At 43.1% G+C, this 18,495-nt stretch overlaps 1 protein-coding gene and 1 pseudogene across 1 annotated transcript in view; both read left to right on the top strand.

The window, feature by feature from the left end:
• Positions 1 to 18,495, top strand: part of LOC141270494 (uncharacterized) — a 342,259-nt gene that overhangs the window by 53,607 nt on the left and 270,157 nt on the right. The gene's annotated exons all lie outside the window — the stretch shown is intronic.
• LOC141270588 (uncharacterized) overlaps positions 1 to 18,495 on the top strand; it is a 176,161-nt pseudogene that overhangs the window by 53,649 nt on the left and 104,017 nt on the right.

Below are 18,495 nucleotides of genomic sequence, written 5' to 3'. Positions count from 1 at the left end.
TATTATATGTTTTATACTTGTGTAATGAGAACGGTGGAGATGTCAGGATTAGAGCTGATCATAGATGTGACTTCTCCATCTGTCTGTGACTTTTACAATATTTGTTTCAGGGTAAAGATCTGACCCATATTAATACTACAGAGACATATGCGAGGGGTGATGAGCGATGTAAAGAGGAGATTCCTACAGATAACCGCCCAGGTAAGTAGTAGCCTCTATATTTACTTATTCACCAGTTTGTACAATTTTGATTTTGATTCTGTAGACTTTCTATTGAATCCGTACTCGGTTTTGTGCATTTCTCATCAGTCTATTAAGCAATTGGTGCTGGTCCCAGGACCTGAACATCCACCGATCTGCTGACAATATACTGTATATATTAGTATATATCACTAAAAAGGGGCAAAGGGGCTGATTACAATAGTTATTTTTCTCCACTGAATTGTGCAGATATGTGCTATTGTAATTTAGGGTGCCCAATATATAATTTTTCACTTCAGCCTCCCCTTCAACGAAAGAGGTGTTAACGGACATTCCACTGGGGAAAGGGGTTATTTTTTTTCATGGGGGAACTGGCAACATACAGTTGCACACACCAAACCACCTAACAGTAACTATAGGGGTTGCTCAGGCACCTCCCAATTGGTGAGTGTGACAAATAAGCTTCTAATCTTAATCAGTCAGACGTTTAGGTTTGTTAAGCCAAGAGAAATACACTATTATCTTTGTGTTGACTTGTGAATGTATGTGTTTTTCCTTGGCTGGTCAAGAAGGACATACTATCATGTGTGTAAACCTGAATATTGACTTATCTTGGTTTGGAAACAATAATGTTTGTTAATATGCTAATTACCTATTGTACTAAAGTCAGCTAGTTTATTTATAAAAGAAGGGGGATTAGCTCAAACAATGAGACCTGAGCGCTGCACCTCCCACTCCCCCCCATAACCCCTCCCCCCAACCCTGTGACTGATGACCTTAACCACATATGCAAGTATAGAAAGGGCTTTTCAATCCTGCTGGAGAGGGAATCAAAGAGAATCAGAAAGACATTCTTCAGGACAGCAGATGGATAGCATGGCTCGATCCAGAGAGACACAGATTTGCATTTTACATGATTACGACCTAAGTGTATACGGCCATGAATTGAAGGATACAGATCTGCTCCATTGACCATCAGAAAACCCATAGATACATTTGGGGAGACCAGGTTAATATGATGAGGTCACCTGGCCCCATGGATATATTGTTTGGGGTTGCCAGATGGGACCCTCCGGTCGCCTGGAACCCATGGAGACATTCGGAGAAGCCAGATTAGGATCCACCGGTCATCTGGCCCCATGAAAACTCTCGGAGAGGCCAGGGTGGGACCCTCGGGTCTCCTGGCCTTGTACGTCGATGGACTGTCAGCTTCCTAAGCTTGCTGCTACCTCCTCTCTGTGGGGGCCCACCAAAAGCGGGGAGTCACTGGTTGAGGTAGTTGGCCCTGGAACTCCCAAAGTCGCAGCTGTTCTATCCCAGACGGGCCAGCAGAAGGGTGAGACTGTAATTTTGCACCAACTTGGGTATTTGCTGGGACTCTTCTATGTGTTTATTCAGGTAATGGAGAACCAAATGGGTTAATTCTGCACTGCCATGTACAAAGGATGAGGGATGCCAATTCGGGTGTAAGTGTTTTTTTAGTCAACACGTTTCAAAGTATACAAATGTGCTAAGATACGGAAAAATATGCATACTGTTCCTTAGTTAGCCCCGCTGCTAAAAATATATTTCCCATCACAATCAGAATTATAGAAATCTGGAGATCAAACTCGTGCAAATGGGAATGACCCAGCTATTGTAAGGAGTGTGATAGTTTCCCTTTGAAGCCTTAACGAGATGTTTCCTATCTCTCTCAGGTGTCTATTCATCACACGTCTCCTTTACCAGGGGCTCCATTTTATATGGTAATTAGCCAGGATAATTAAGTTTGTCACTTATTTTGTACCCTGCTACTTTACATAGAAGCAGCTTTTTAGATTGCTAGCTCACTACTGCAAATGGTATAAGGGAGGGGTTTGGAGGGAGAGAGAGTGTAGAGATCCGAGGTTGTGGGTTGTAAGTAATCACCTAGGCAGGTTAATGATGCAACAATATTTTATTGATCACAGCTATGGTAATAAAGCAATTCCAGGTAAATGGCCAAAATACAGTTCTCTCAGTCCTCAAATTCCCTATCTGGGTTCAGTAGTTCCACTGGGGCTTTGTATAAGGCCATACTTACTGTCTCCCAACTTTTGGTTGGCCCACAGATTTCGTATCTCCAGCCAGCATAGTCTGTAGCCACAGTCCATGATCCTCTAGACGGCAGATAAAACGATGAAAGCACAGGTATCCAGTCCTTTTAAGAAAGTGTAAATCCTAACAACATAATCCATAATGGTAACATGTTTATCCATTCATCCTTCCAAGTCCACGGTATCCATCCTCTTTTTCAATCCTTCCACACAAATCTCTAAAACATGTCTCCCCTTTCTTCCACTGGGCTCAGTCCCCTCCCAAGTCAGAAGTGATCACACCCTCCCTCTTAAACCTTTACTGTCCCCTAAAACAATGAAGAATAGTCTAGAAGCCTTTATCTGAGACTGCATGTAAGACCCCCTGTGGTGACGGCTCCACTGTGTCTACAATCTATACACACATAATGAGATTATTGGCTATTGGAACAATGGTTAGATACTCCTGAGATACAGAGATCCTGACATACAGATTAGTGGAATGCTGGACATTTTACAAGTGAATCTAGTGCACATACTGACAAGTTAGCAGAACTATATAAAACATAAGTAAATCACTAATAAAACACAATAATAATATTAACAAAAATGGTGGTCCGTTGCTGGAAAAGTATCATAGTTTTTAGAAAGTGGGCAGCTCCTCACAGAGAGATTTTTAATATTTTCTATGACAAGCAGTGTGTGTTTTTATATTATTTTTACGAGTGTCTGATAGTTTCCTTCCCTGCAATGAGCAGGACAAATGAAAAAGCATTCCAAATGAAGAAGCAATGCCTAATTTTAGCCATGAAAAATTAAATTTTTCGTGGGCAGCTGTTTAATGTTATCGTACTTTTTTTCCTGTGAAGTGTAGGCATCTCTTTCAGGAGAAGGACATTAGGGGCCGTGAAGAAGCAATGGCTCTTAACCGTTCTCCACAGGGTTGGACTGGGGCACCGGGACACTGGAGAATTCTCCGGTGGGCCCGGGTCCTCAGCGGGCCCCCGAGCTGGACGCAGGGGGGCCCCTAGTTATCATGGCCACCGGTGCTCCGCACTGCAAGGGCCCGGAGGGTCAGGAGGGCCCTTGCAGTGCGGCTGATGAGGGCAAGCTGGCCTGCTTCTCAGAGCCCCTCGCTCCGGGGTGCCCATGGCCAGATTGCCCTCATCCTGTGCGGCGGGCAGGGAGCGATCCCTCCAGCTCCGCTGCCCACAGGAGGAAGATGGCAGCGGAGCTGGAGGGATCCGTTCTCTGCTTCCTGCCTGGCGCTTCTTCCCTGACACAGGCTTGCACTGCTTGATGACGTCATCATGCAGCGCGAGCCTGTGTCAGGAAGAAAGATGCCGGGCAGGAAGCAGAGGACGGTGCTGCGGGGGAGCGCACTGAGAGGTAAGTTTTTTGTTTTTTTTGAGGGAGAGCAATGGTGATTGAGAAGGTGGGGGGAGATATGACATGGTGGGGGAAGATATGGCATGGCAATGGGGAAGGTAGGGGGGAGATATGACACGGTGGGGGATATATGGCATGGCAATGGGGGAGGTGGGGGGAGATATGCATGGCATGGTGATGGAGGAGGTAGGGGGAGACATGCATGGCATGGTGATGGAGGAGGTGGGGGGAGATATGCATGGCATGGTGATAGAGGAGGTGGGGGGAGATATGGCAAAGATGATGGAGCAGGTGGGGGGAGATATGGCAATGATGACGGAGCAGGTGGGGGGAGATATGGCAATGATGACGGAGCAGGTGGGGGGAGATATGGCAATGATGACAGAGCAGGTGGGGGGAGATATGGCAATGATGACGGAGCAGTTGAGGGGAGATATGGCAATGATGACGGAGCAGGTGGGGGAAGATATGGCAATGATGGAGGAGATATGACAATGATGGAGAAGGAGGGGGAGAACAATGATGGGGATGGGAGGGAGCAATGATGGAGGAGGTGGGGAGAGAGCAATGATGGGAATGGGGTAGAGCAATTTTGGAGGTGGGGGAGAGAAATGATGGAGAATTATTTGGACTCGTATATCCTCGTCAAAGCCCCTGGCGAAACGTGCGTCGGATTTGGTCTCTCGGGTCAGTATCAGCTCTGTAATTTCATACATGTTCTATTGTTGTATACCTTATCACCTGTTTATGCTGCATTATTACATACTCATCTGTGTGAGAATCTTAACCTGCACTATGCACCTTATTGTTGTTTCTACTTAAACACATGCAGTATATCCATGCTGTGGTGGGTATTTATGAATTGATCTTTTTGTATGTTAATTTTGTGATAGCTGCTGCTTACCTCTGGGACTTTTTATTGTGTTACCTTTCCCTATTTTATCTCCCTGATGTGTCTTTTTATTATATTGATTAATAAATATTACATTTTATAGTAATCTAGTTTGTGTGTCATACATGTAGGCTTTTCTAGTTACAGACACGCAACCGCCTGTCTATATATCTTTATATAGATTGTATCTAATTCTCTATATGCTGTTAATATCTGGTCTGGTCATGGTGTGGTAACATAGTAACATAGTTTTTAAGGTTGAAGGAAGACTTATTCCATCTAGTTCAACCCATAGCCTAACATGTTGATCCAGAGGAAGGCAAAAAACCCATGTGGCAACACTAAGCTCCACATTGGGGAAAAAAATTCTTTCCCGACTCCATACGACAATCAAACTAGTTCCCTGGATCAACGCCCTATCAAGAAATCAAGTACATATAACCTGTAATATTATACTTTTCAAGAAAGGCATCCATGCCCTTCTTAAATTTTAGTAGTGAATCACTCATTACAACATCATGCGGCAGAGAGTTCAATAGTCTCACTGCTCTTACAGTAAAGAATCCCCATCTGTGATTATGATTAAACCTTCTTTCCTCCAGACGTAGAAGATGCCCCCTTGTCCCCGTCTCTGGCCTCAGAGTAAAAGGATCAGTAGACAGGTCTTTGTACTGTCCCCTCATATACTTGTTCATAGTAATAATATCACCCCTAAGCCTTCTCTTTTCCACAGTAAATAACCCCAAGTGTAATAACCTGTCTTAGTATTGCAGTCCCACCAGTCCTCTAATAACCTTGGTCGCTCTTCTCTGCACCCTCTCTAGTTCAGCTATGTCTTTCTTATACACCGGAGACCAGAACTGTACACAGTATTCTAAGTGCGGTCGCACTAGTGACTTGTATAGAGGTAAAACTATGTTCTCTTCATGAGCATCTATGCCTCTATTAATGCATCCCATTATTTTATTTGCCTTTGCAGTAGCTGCCTGACACTGGCCACTAAACGTGAGCTTGTCATCCACCAATACACCCAGGTCTTTTTCAGTTACAGTTTTGCCCAGCGTTTTACAATTAATCATATAATTATACATTTTATTTCCTCTGCCCAAGTGCATTACCTTACATTTATCCCCATTAAAGCTCATTTGCCATATATCAGCCCAAGCTTCTAGTTTACATAGATCCTCCTGTAATATAAAATTGTCCTGCTCTGTATTGATTACCCTGCAGAGTTTAGTGTCATCTGCAAATATTGAAATATTACTCTGTATGCCCCCTGTAATAAATATGTTAAAAAGAAGGGGGCCCAATACTGACCCCTGTGGTACCCCACTGTTAACTGAGACCCAGTCTGAGTGTTTTCCATTAATAACCACCCTTTGTTTCCTATCACTGAGCCAATTCTTAACCCACATACATATATTTTCCCCTATCCCCATTGTTCTCATTTTATGTATCAACCTTTTGTGTGGAAACGTATCAAAAGCTTTTGAAAAGTCCATATACACAACATCCACTGCATTTCCTTGGTCCAGTCCGGAACTTGCCTCCTCATAAAAGCTGATCAGATTAGTCTGACAGGAACGGTCCCTCGTAAACCCATGTTGATATTGGGTCATGAGGTTATTCTTCTTCAGATACTCTAGTATAGCATCTCTTAGGAAACCCTCCAGGATTTTACCCACAGTAGAGGTTAAGCTTACTGGCCTATAATTTCCAAGTTCAGCTTTTGTCCCCTTTTTGAATATTGGCACCACATTTGCTATACGCCAGTCCTGTGGTACAGACCCTGTTATTATGGAATCTTTAACCCCTTAAGCCCCGGAGCATTTTCCGTTTTTGCATTCTCGTTTTTGCTCCCCTTGTTCCCAGAGCCATAGCGTTTTTATTTTTTGGTCAATATGGCCATGTGAGGGCTTATTTTTTGTGGGACGAGTTGTACTTTTCAACGCCATTACTAGTTTTACCATATCCTGTACGGGAAAACGGGAAAAAAATTCCAAGTGCCGTAAAATTGCAAAAAAAAGTGCAATACCACAGTTGTTTTTTATTTATTTTTTTTATCACGTTCACTGAATGCTAAAACTGACCTGCCCTTCTTATTCTACAGGTCATTACGAGTTCATAGACACCAAACATGTATAGGTTCTTTTATATTTAAGTGGTGAAAAAAAATTCCAAAATTTGGTAAAAAAAATAAATAAAAAAATAGTGTCTCCATTTTTCGTGATCTGGGGCTGGTTGATGGCTTATTTTTTGCGCACCGGGCTGACATTTTTATTGATAACATTTGGGGTAGATCCGATGTTTTGATCGCCCGTTATTGCATTTTATTGCAATTTTGCGGCGACCAAAAAACGTAATTTTGGCGTTTAGAATTTTTTTCTCGTTACGCCGTTTACCGATCGGATTAATTCTTTTTTTATATTGATAGATCGGGCGATTCTGAGCGCGGCGATACCAAATATGTGTATGTGGGGTTTATTTTTTATTATTTTATTTTGAATGGGGCAAAAGGGGGGTGATTTAAACTTTTATATTTTATATTTTTATTTTTTTTTATATTTTTAAAAACTTTTTTTTTTTACTTTTTGCATGCTTCTATAGTCTCCATAGGAGACTAGAAGCAGCAACTATCCGATCGCCTCTGCTACATACAGGGGACGAGCAGGTCCCCTGCATGCAGGGGACATGACAACCACAGGCGTCTGCTGCAGACCCTGGGTTGTCATGCCCACCCATCGGCGACCCGCGATCACGTGACGGGGTCGCCGGTGGGAGGGGCTTATGACGCGCTACCCGGAAGCGCGCGTTAAATGCTGCTGTCAGAGATTGACAGCGTCATTTAACATGTTAACAGCCGCGGGTGGATCGCGATTCCACCCGCGGCTGTTGCGGGCACATGTCAGCTGTAAAAATCAGCTGACATGTGCTCCGTTCAGTGAGGGCTCAGCGCAGCAGCCCTCACTGAACGGGCAGTACGTAAATATGCGTACTAATACGTCCCCGGTAATTAAGGGGTTAAAGATTAAAAATAATGGTATATCTTTGACGTTACTTAATTCCTGCAGTACTCGCGGGTGTATCCCATCCGGGCCCGGGGATTTGTCAACTTTAGTGATTTTTAGACGCCGCCATACTTCCTGCTGGGTTAAGCAAGTGACATTTAATGGAGAATTTTTGTTATCACTAATCATGTTTTCTGTCATGCGATTTTCTTATGTAAATACTGTTGAAAAAAAATCATTTAGCATATTGGCTTTTTCCTCATTTTCATCCACCGTTTCACCCAGACTATTTTTAAGGGGGCCAACACTATCATTTTTTAGTTTTTTACTATTTATGTAGTTAAAGAATATTTTGGGATTATTTTTACTTTCTCTGGCAATTATTCTCTCTATCTATTGACTACCTGTCGGATAGGCCACAGTTTGTTAGGTGGGGGACGGCTACATCAGATAGTGTACTGAGCAGTGTCGGAGCCCCACAGGGAACAGTGCTGTCGCCATTCCTCTTTACATTGTACACAGCTGACTTTCAGTATAAATCAGACCGTTGTCACCTCCAGAAGTACTCGGATGACTCTGTGATAGTTGGCGGTATTGGGAAGGACCAGGATGAAGAGGAATATAGAAGGGTGGTTGCGGACTTTGTAGTATGGTGCCAGGCTAACCATCTAGAACTAAATGTTAAGAAAACCAGGGAGTTGGTGATGAGCTATGGAAGGTGCAAGAAGGTATGCCTACCTGTTACCATTGACGGTCAGGATGTGGAGATGGTGGACAGTTTCAAATATTTGGGGGTTTACCTGGATAGCAAGCTAGACTGGAAGTGCCACATGGAGAAGGTCTACAAGAAGGGGATGAGTAGATTGTACTTCCTAAGGAAGTTAAGGTCTTTTAATGTGTGTGGCAAAATGCTTGAGGTGTTCTACCAATCCATTGTGGCTAGTGCCACCTTTCCGGCAATAATTTGGTGGGGTAACAGTGTGCGTGTTGCTGACGCCAACAAGCTCAACAAACTTATAAAGAAGGCTAGCTTGGGACTTTTGAAGAGGTGGTAGAGGATAGGATTAAGAAGAAGTGCAGAGCTATAATGGGCAACAACACACACCCGCTTTATGAACTGTTTGCGAAACAGAAGAGCACATTCAGCAATCGCCTAATACAACTAAGGTGTAAAAAGGAAAAATACAGGAGATCGTTTGTTCCAACAGCTATGGGGGTGTTTAACAAATGTCTGAAAAGCAATGTCTAAAGCATTCCAAATCTTATGTTATCATATGTGTCATGTTCGAGATCTGTGTTCTGCTGCTGTGATACCGCAATTTCCTCCGGGATAAATAAAGTATATCTTATCTTATCTTATCTATCTCAATCTTTGCTGCCTTGATTTGGTTTTTACAGAATTTATTTAATTTTCTATATTTATTTAATGCCTCATCACTACCTACTTGCTTTAGTTCTCTAAATGCTTTCTTTTTGTCACTTATTGCACCCCTTACAGCTCTATTTAGCCATAGTAGTTTCCTCCTATTTCTAGCATGTTTATTCCCATAGGGTATATATTGTGCACAGGTCCTATTCAGGATGCTAATAAATGTCTCCCATTTGCTTTGTGTAGCTTTATGTCTCAGGATATCATCCCAGTTTATTGCACTAAGATCATCTCTCAACCATTGGAAATTTGCCTTCTTGAAGTTTAGTGGCCTTGTAACCCTTCTACTACACATGTTATTAAAGGTTACATGAAAACGTATTATTTTGTGATCACTATTACCCAAGTGACCCCCAACTCGTATATTTGATATGCGGTCTGGCCTGTTGGTTAATATCAGGTCTAGAAGTGCCCCCCTTCTTGTTGGGTCCCGAACCAGTTGTGAAAGGTAATTGTCTCTCATAGTTGTCAAAAACCTATTACCTTTGCTTGAACTACATGTTTCTGTCCCCCAATGTATTTCAGGGTAGTTGAAGTCCCCCATAATAATGACTTCTCCTTCAGTCGCTGCTTCATCTATTTGCTTTACGAGGATATTCTCCGCTGCTTCCATTATTTTTGGAGACTTATAACAAACCCCTATCAGTAATTTATTATTTTTTCCCCCTCCCCTTATCTCCACCCACAGGGACTCTACATTTTCATTAGATTCACATATATTCTCGGACTCGAGCGCCGGTTAGGCAGCACACTGTTCGACGATCCCTGTCTTTGTGACAGATTGCCCTATCTGTTCCCGTAATAATTGAGTCCCCCACTACCAGCACCTGCCTGGCCTGCCCTGCTCTCCTATTCCCCCCCTTACTGGAGCTGACACTCCTCTGGCTTTCAGGGGACATGCCTTGCTGCAGCAGTGCTACCCCTGTACCGACACCCCCCTCATCTGCCAACTTTGCAAACTTATTGGGGTGTGCCAGATCAGGACTAGCCTCCCTGGCACTCTTCCCTCTACCCCCCCCCCTTCTAACTGTCACCCAGCTAGCTGCCTCACTGTCCTGCAGCTCCCTGCTACCACCCTCCCCCACATCTACCCCAGTGAGCAGCAGACTCCTTTCCATATTGTCAATGGATCCCAGTGTTGCCAGCTGCTCATTTAGATCCAGTACCTGGGCTTCCAAATGCACAACATGCTCACATCTCGCACAGCAGTATGCAAACCCGACCGGCTGTTCAAGGTTGCATACATGTGGCAAGATGTACACTGGATAGCATTGCCAATAATGGAGCTCATTTCCTAATGGGAATTGCACTAGACAGAAATGTTAGGTAAAAAGAAATGTAAAGAATTAATAAAATACAGACAGTAATTCAGTCCAAATTCCTCCCTTCCAAACTCCCTGAATCCAAAGTCACACACTTACTTCCGTTTGCACTTACGCTCCGGTCACACTCAGCTCGTTCACACTTGCTAAGGAAAAAGATTTAAAGAGGTTTTTTTTCCCCCCTTTTCCAGCAATGCACCCTACAGCTCAATGCACTTCCAAAGGACTGGATGCCCCAACCAGCTGCCCCTTATAAACCCTTAATTATGACCCCTCACCCTTAATTAACCCCTTGTGAGTATAGCTACACCTCAGGATTTAAGTGCAATGTAGTTAACCCTTAAATACACAGGTAGTAAACTACGAGACTGTAAAACTGTAGTGAGAAAATAGGTTTTAAAAAGCCCAGTAAAACTAAACAGGTAGAAAAGCACTCAGCAGGTCACAATTCAGCAACTCACAGCAATTCACACAGGTTTTTCTGCAGGATTCCCAAATACCTCTTCACTGAACAACAAGTAACACACTTAATTCCGTTTGCACTTGCGCTCCGGTAACACTCAGCTCGTTCACACGCGCTAAGGAAAAAGATTTAAAGAGGTTTTTTTTCCCCTTTTGCAGCAATGCACCTTACAGCTCAATGCACTTCCAAAGTGGTGGTATTTCTCCCTTGTATGTGGTATTATTCAGTCACTATGTGGTGGTAATATGTGGTCTGGTCATGGCGTGGTGGTATTTCTCCCTTGTATGTAGTATTATTTGGTCACTATGGGGTGGTAATATCTGGTCTGGTCAAGGTGTGGTGGTATTTCTCCCTTCTATGTTGTATTATTCGGTCACTATGTGGTGGTAATATGTAGTCCAGTCATGGTGTGGCAGTATTTCTCCCTTGTATGTGGTACTATTTGTGTTGGTACAGTGCATTGTGTTGTGTATGACGGCCATTTGTTCTCTCTGATATTAATTAGGAGAAGATTCTTTATTTCCATTAGTGATTAAATACTTGGAACAAGATGCACTTACAGGGGTTCTCCGGGGAAAACAAGTAATCACCTCTCCACAGGATAAGTGATACATTATTGATTAGTGGGGGTCTGACTGCTGGGAACCACACTGATTGGTAGAATGTGGCGCTTTTATCACCATTAGACTGGAGCTCATGTGCGACTTGGCCACTGATCCATTCATTCTCTCAGTGGCTGCTCTTGTTTTTTTTCTGGAAGCCCCAAAGAGAATGAATTGAGATGTGATCAGACGTCCCAGCTGCCTCTGCATTTTAAAATGGGGATAAGTGTCCTGTCAGGAATAAAACTTCCCCATTCTTCCGATCGGTGTGGTTTCCAATGTTCGGACCCAAACGATCAGTAAGTTATCACCAATCCTGTGGAGCCCTTGGATCGGTGATAACTTGTTTTAACCAAAGAACCCCTTTACTGCAAACTACCGTAATTGTACATCCCAGTTATAATGGTGCACAGTAGATGTGCCGGAGCCGCCTGTGATTCACAGCAGACGCTCCACTATAACGGGGATATCGGCTATCAGGTATTTGCATATAGCTGTAGGGTGGGCCCCGAGGATCAATTCCTCCTGTGGGCCCCAGACACTCCAGTCCGCCACTGGTTCTCCACCATTATCATGATAGTGTCAAGCCATCGTGTTGCTGATCTTCCTTTTCACCCCCTTGTTCCTTTTATTCTTCCAACCATGATGTCCTTCTCCATTGATTTCTCTTTTTGTATGATGTGTCCAAATTAGGCAAGTTGTAGCTTGGTGATCTTTGCTTCGAGGGATGATATCCTTCTCCAGCACCACATGTCAAAGGCGTCGATACTTCTTCTGTATTGTTTCTTTATCGTCCAGGTTTGGCATCCATATGTTACCACAGAAGAGGTCAAACTATGTAGAAACTGTGTCTTTATCGCCAGTGAAATGTTCCTCGATTTGAAGATCTTGTTCAGTTTATTGACATCATTGTTGATTTGCCCATAGCTATTGTTCTATTGACTTCCAGTGTCAACTCTGCATTTTGAGTTATCATCGATCTGAGTAGGCTGAAGCGCTTTACAACTTCCAACTAACAAAAAAGCAGCACACTGTAACGCTAAGTGTGCAATCATGAAATATATGAAATATGAAAGCATTACTGCTGTAGAAAAAAATAATAAATGAGAAATTCATGTGTACCTGGTAGCCACGTTAAGGCATCTCTCAAAATACCATGGTGAATCGGGGAAGTGAAATCAGCCAATTAGCAAATCTATTAATTAGTCTGTCTCCTTGCAACACTAGTGAAGGGTATAAATTGTTTCTGTGGCTCATACCATATATTTACCTGATGAAGGATGGATAGCCAAAACGCGTTGTGTTTTCATTGCAATTTTTATTCAATATCCAAAAACTCTTATCTAACTTGATAGTTATTTGTATTAATAAAATATTTTTATCATACATCGATTTTTTTGGACCCTTAGTATGATAGAGTAGGAGCGCCCATATCTTGGCTTTTAACTTGGTCTACTACTTTACGTTGGAACCTTTTCAAGGACTTGTCCACGGAAACCACGTTGGCAGCAAACCATCACCAAGGATCAATACTGGACATCTGCCCTTTTCAGAGTTGCGCCTGCTTGCTCAACTTCACAAGGTGAGCAAAATCTCTTCTCACCTTACACAGTTACTAATACTATGCTTAGATAGCACTCCCTTATTTTCCCTATTTTTCCAGGTAGCACCTTATAGCCATGGCTTCTTCAGTAATAATAATCTCTCTATATATATATCCATAATTCCTCAGGCTTTCTTTCATCCGTGTCCAGTGAAACTGTTCCTAAAAACTTCAGATATGTTGGTCAAATCGAAGTTGGAAACTGCCTGTTGTCTAGTCCGTTTGCGCTGCTTGACTCTAATCTTTGCTGTCAAAAGTTCATGATCAGTTCCACAGTCATATCTTGACTTTGTTTTCACAGTAATGTTCGATGACCTCCATCTTGAGCGAACACATATGTAGTCAATCTGATTCTTATAGGCCTCATTTGGTTATGTCCATGTGTAGATTCTCCGTTTGTGATTTTGGATGAAGGTGTGCATGACGGGTAGTTGATTTGTTGTACAATAGTCAAAGAATCTTCCCACAGCCTCATTTTGTTTTCCAATTCTAAAGTTTCCAACAATGGTTCCATGTTTGCCGTAGCACACTTTGGTATTCAAGTCTCCCAAATAAGGAGTAAGTCCTGTTTTGGCATATTGTCGATTTCATCTTGAACTTGATCATAGACTAGCTCAACGTCCTCCTCCTCGGCATCTGTTGGTGAGTAGACTTGTTTAACTGTGACATGTATTGGCGCTCTTTGTAGTCGTTTCGAGATGACCATCACTGTAATGTGGCACCCATAAAGTAGCCAGACTGAATCAGTGTTTTATGTTGTTAATACAAACTGCCTCATCGCGCAAAGTCTTGCTGCCGATGCTGGTGCTGAGCAGTATACTTAGTTTGGCACCCAACAGATACATCAAGTACACAATACAGACAACAATAGCAAACTACAGACATCAAATATACAATACACACAACAAATACACAATGCATACAACATACACCAAATACACAATATAGACAACAAACCTACAATACAGACAACAAAAACAATACAGACATCAAATACACAATACAGACAACAAATACACAAAACAGACAACAAATGCACAGTACAGACAAAAAAACGCTATACAGGGCTAAAATAATTCCAATAAAATGAAACAATTACCAACATACAGTGCCCAAATATATACCAAGAAATCACATCAAATTAATACTAATATACAGCGCTTAAAAATACCAATATATAGTCCAATATACAGTGCCCAAATAATACAGAACAAAACCACTACACAAGGCTAATAATATAGTATCAAAATCCAGAGCACAAATAGCAAAATCCAGTACTCAAATATATACAAAAAAATCAGAGCCAACTAATACAAACATGCAGTGCCCAAATAAGGATATTCAGTGCCCAGATATTACCAACTAAATAATACCAATATACAGTGGCAAAATATTGAAAAATACCAACACACAGAGCTTAAATAATACCACATATCAAAATACAGTGCCCAAATAATAGCAACTAAATAAAACTAACATACAGTTCCCATATAATACAAACCAAATACTGGTATACAGTGCTCAAATACCAACATACAAATTATACCAAAATATACCAATATATACTGCCTAACACCAACCAAATAATACCACTGCACAGTGCCCAAATATTACAAACCAAATAATGCTGATGTGCTGTTTGCCCTTCTTAGTCGAAGATGACCATGACTTCAGGGTTTAGAGGAGGATCAGTGGCTGTGGCTCCTGAGGTGACTCATGAGGCTAATCCTGGCCCTAAAGTCTCACCCACATATATGACATAAGTAACTAGATGTGGTCAGGACAGTAGAAGATGCTGCTTGTGCCATGCGCTTTCTTTTTGCCTCAAAGGTTCTCCTGTCGTCAGCTACGCGTACTGCTGAGGTGATTCTGCCTCGTCAAGCTGGACAGTCCAGGGCAAGCTTCTCCCATTCGTTGATGTCGACTCCCAGGTTTTTGAGAGACACTTTAAGACAGTGTTTTGTAACGTTTCTTCTGCCCCCTCCCCCCGACTGCTTGCTTTTCCTGACACAGTTCTCCATACAGCAGTTTTTTTAGGCAATCGGCTGTCTGGCCAAATGTCCAACCCCATCTGGCTTGGGCTTTCAGTAGGAGAGTGTAAACACTGCAGAGCCCAGCTTATTCTAGGATTGTTGAGGACATTGTCTTAACACCTGATGTGGAGAAGTCTACGGAGACAGCTCAGTTAAAAGCGATTGAGCTATTTGGCATGCCAGCTGTAGACAGTCCAGGTCTCACTGGCATAGAGAAGTGTGGTAAGGACCAGGGCTGTGGAGTCAGTCGGAGTCCATTTTGACTCCTAAAATATATAATAAATTGGGTTCATTAGTACAATGCAATATGTGCTGTAAATGTTTTCTTAAGAATTTGGGAAAGTTGGGAAATGTCCCATAAATGTCTGTTCTGCTTCTGAGCTTAGGATTTAAGCTTTTAGTTAAGATAAATCTGTGCTGCACTTTATGTACATGCTCATTAGTGAGGTAGTGCTGTGGAGTCGGAGTCGGAAGTCAGGCAAATTGAGGAGTCGGAATCGGTGGTTTGGCTTACCGACTCCACAGCTCTGGCAAGGACCACCGTGCAGTAAACCTTCAGCTTAGTGGTAAGGCTGAGTTCTCTTCACTCCCTGATGTTCTTACACAGTCTCTGGATGGTGGTGCTGGCTTTAGCAATTCTGTTGTTGACCTGAGCGTCTATGGTCACTACGCAGGAGAGTGTGCTACCAGACTGGTGAAGTTTTTCAACTGCTTTGAGGTTGTGCTCCTTCACTGTAATGTGTGGCTGCTAGTATGGTTTTCCTGGAGCAGGTTAGTACATAACTTTGGTCTTTATAGTATTGCTAATGAGAACGAAGTTGTTGCAAGCTTGTGAAAAACGGTCCATTTCATACGGCATCAGCTGCTCTGTGCTGACGTTCAGTGTGCAGTCTTCAGCAAACAACAAGTCACAGAAAACTGTCTAATGCACTATTGTAACAGGCGTCTGGGGTTGAATAGCTTGCTGTCAGTTCTATACCTGACATACGTTCCGTCTTCGCAGTTGCTAAAGGCATCTCTCAACATGGCAGAAAATACCATACTGAACAGGGTCGAGCAAAGTACACAGCCTTGTTTTACGCCGTTTGTAACTGGGAATGTGTATCATTCAGGACCTTCACCATCATGCTGGACGATTATGATGAACTTGATCGGGTAGCCAAACTTTGCCATGATTTTCCACAGGCCGTCTCTGCTGACTGTGTCAAAAGCCTTGGTCAAATCAACAAAGGCCACAAAAAGGTTGCTACTTTGCTCCTGGCACTTCTCCTGAAGTTGATGCTCTGCGCAGACCTTATTTGCCGACCCACATTTAGCACGGAAGCCGTACTGGCTTTCGGGTAGTAGACCTTGCTCAAGGTGGTGGAGATGGCGGTTGAACAAGAGGTGAGCCAGAATCTTCCCAGCCTTGGACAGAAGGGATATGCCTCGATCGTTATAGGAAGATTGGCAGTTGCTTTTTTCTTGTAGATGTGGATTATGCTTACATCTTTCAGCTATTGTGGATCCTGTTCCTTTTTTCGCATAGACTGGAATAGTTTAATCATCATTTGTATCGGAACAGGGTATCCTGCTTTGTATACCTCAGCAGGTATGGCATCATCCAGCAGGTATGGCGCTTTGTCACAGGAGAGTTGTTTTACTGCTTTCCTGATTTCATCTTCACTGGGAAGAACATCAAGTTTTTGTTGATTTCCACCTGGGGCAGGCAAGCAATGACCTCATCATTATGGCAGAGCAATTAAGGACACTGTTGAAGTTCTCTGCCTACCATTCCAGAATCTGTTTCTTTACTGTCAGCAGCTTAGCTCTGTCCCGTGTAACAAAAAACTGAGGAGTTGGATGATTGGGGTCCATATTCAGCCTTAAGCGCATCATAGAAGTGCTTGAGGTCATGACTATCTGCATAACCCTGGATTTCGCCGGCCTTCTTGCCAAACAAGCTGTCCTCCATCTTGTGTAGCTTTATCTATACCTTTCTTTTTGTTTTGATAAAGTCATTCTTCTTGGCTAGGGATGTGGGGTCGTTTTGATGCGCTTTGTACTGCTGATGTTTCTCTTCTAGGAGTGCCTTTATTTCTCCGTCGTTTTCATTGAACCAATCTTGGATACTTCAGGCTGCTGGTCCGAGCTGTTCCAGTGCAGTATTGTAAATAGCATCTTTAAGAATTGTCCACTGTTCTTCAACGTCAGTCTCAGCGTAGCATACTTCTTGTTTATAAGTTGTAGCTGAAGTGTCATCAAGAGGTTGTTTGTGTCCTCTGAAAGCTAGCAAGTTTACGAACAAGGAGAGATTTGATAGCAAATCCCAAGACTGCTTCTCATCGTTCAGTGCTGCCTCCACCACTCCAGAAAAGCTTGTATCCTCTGCTACGCTCTGTCAGTTGGCCCTATGTACACGTTGTAGCTAGCTAGTTTCTTAGCAACCGTTGCCATTCTTCTCTCTGGTCTGTCTGCTTTGATAATGTCTAGCAGAGTTTTCACATTCCATGTGCCAAGGTTGAGTATCATCATTTTCTTTGTGTGTTGACCGCTATGAGGGATACCCGCCAGATACGATAGGTTGTCAAGGTCAAGGTGAAGCAGACTATGTTTGGGACACCTTTTCTAGCTCTTTCCTCAATGGAAGTGAGCAAAGTGATTATAAAGAGGGCTGCTCACACAACTAGCGGGCTGCCGGACTTCACTGCTGCTTCTGTTCAATGGGAAGCGACCCTATGCCCTGGGCCGCCTGTATGCAGGTTCGTGACTACAGCTTCCAGTGATTCCACACCTGCTGCTTCACCACTCCCCCATCACTACAGGACTTTGAAGAGCGGAGATTGAAGTTATGACTTGCTTTACACTTGGATTAAAGTGAGCAAGAGTTGCGCTGGTGTTCAGTCTCACTCGTTATTCGTGCCTATCGAGTCCCAGTGGCAAGAGAGGGTTGAGATGACTGGAGATAGGTCAGGATGCAATGGATGGCCAGTAGTGTCCTATATGTGCCTCACTGCACCTTCTCAGTGCTCCATAACACTTTGCTAGGAATCGCTTTTCTGTGCCTTGAGGGTATGTGCCCACGTAGCGTTTTACAAGCGTATTTGCAGCGGAATTTCCGCAGCGGAAACGCTTGTAAAACGCTTGTCAATCCGCACCCCATGGTCCCCAATGAGAATCCGCAAGTTCTATGCCCATGCTGCGGATTTTTCCGCAGCGTTTTTGATGCGCACAAAAATCCGCAGCATGTCATTTAATTTTGCGTTTCCGCAAGCGGAATTGCCTTTTCAATGCAATAAAAAACGCAAGGCAATTCCGCATGTGGAAAACGCGCAATAACCGCTTGCGTAATTCCGCATGCGTTTTTCCGGGAGAGGACATGCTTAAATGAAGCAGAAATTTTCTGCTTCTTTTCTGCAACGTGGGCACATAGCCTAAATCTTAGATGGTTTCACATTCTGCCGAATCCAGCCTTCACATGCACGGGTAGTCAAACCCTTAAAGTCACCGTGGGCCTCAA

Source organism: Phyllobates terribilis, unplaced genomic scaffold, assembly GCF_046119375.1.
Source record: "Phyllobates terribilis strain yellow unplaced genomic scaffold, ASM4611937v1 Scaffold_5__5_contigs__length_657084704, whole genome shotgun sequence".
Taxonomy (NCBI): Eukaryota; Metazoa; Chordata; class Amphibia; order Anura; family Dendrobatidae; genus Phyllobates; species Phyllobates terribilis.
Note: the sequence above shows the minus strand (reverse complement) of the source record. Positions and strands in the feature narration are given on the sequence as shown.